We start from the raw sequence: 749 nt of genomic DNA, 5'->3' as shown, positions 1-749 counted from the left end.
TCATCCTACCCTCATCCTTGTCCTCATCCTCATCCTATCTTCATCCTCATCCTCAACCTCATCCTATCCATATCCTTATCCTCATCCTATCCCAATCCTCATCCTCACCCTCATCTTCATCCTCCTCTTATCCTCATCCTCATCCTCATCCTCTTCCTCATCCTATCCGCATCCTCATCCTCAACCTCAACCTATCCTCCTCCTCTTCCTCATCTTATCCTCGTCCTCATCCTTATCCTCATCATCATCCTTATCCTATCCTCGTCCTCATCCTCATCCTATCCATATCCTCATCCTGATCATGTCCTTGTCCTCATCCTCATCGTCACCCTCATCCTCATCGTCATCCTCATCCTATCCACGTCCTCATCCTCATCCTATCCACGTCCTCATCCTAATCCTCATCCTATCCTAATACTCATCCTCATCCTCACCCTCACCCTCATCCTCATCCTCCTCCTATCTTCATCGTCATCCTCTTCCTCCTCCTATCCTCATCCTTATCCTACCCTCATCCTCATCCTATCCTCTTCCTCCTCCTATCCTCGTCCTCATCCTACTCTCATCCTCATCCTATCCTCGTGCTCATCCTATCCTCATCCTCATCCTATCGTCCTCCTCATCCTCATCCTCTTCCTCTTCCTCATCCTATCCTCATCCTCATCCTCATCCTATCCTCATCCTCATTTTGTCCTCGTCCTCATCCTCATCTTATCCTCATCCTCATCTTATCCTCATCCTCATCCTCA

This window comes from Lupinus angustifolius, chromosome LG04 (assembly GCF_001865875.1).
Source record: "Lupinus angustifolius cultivar Tanjil chromosome LG04, LupAngTanjil_v1.0, whole genome shotgun sequence".
NCBI classification, from domain to species: domain Eukaryota; kingdom Viridiplantae; phylum Streptophyta; class Magnoliopsida; order Fabales; family Fabaceae; genus Lupinus; species Lupinus angustifolius.
The sequence above is the reverse complement of the archived record's forward strand: the minus strand, read 5'-3'. Positions refer to the sequence as shown.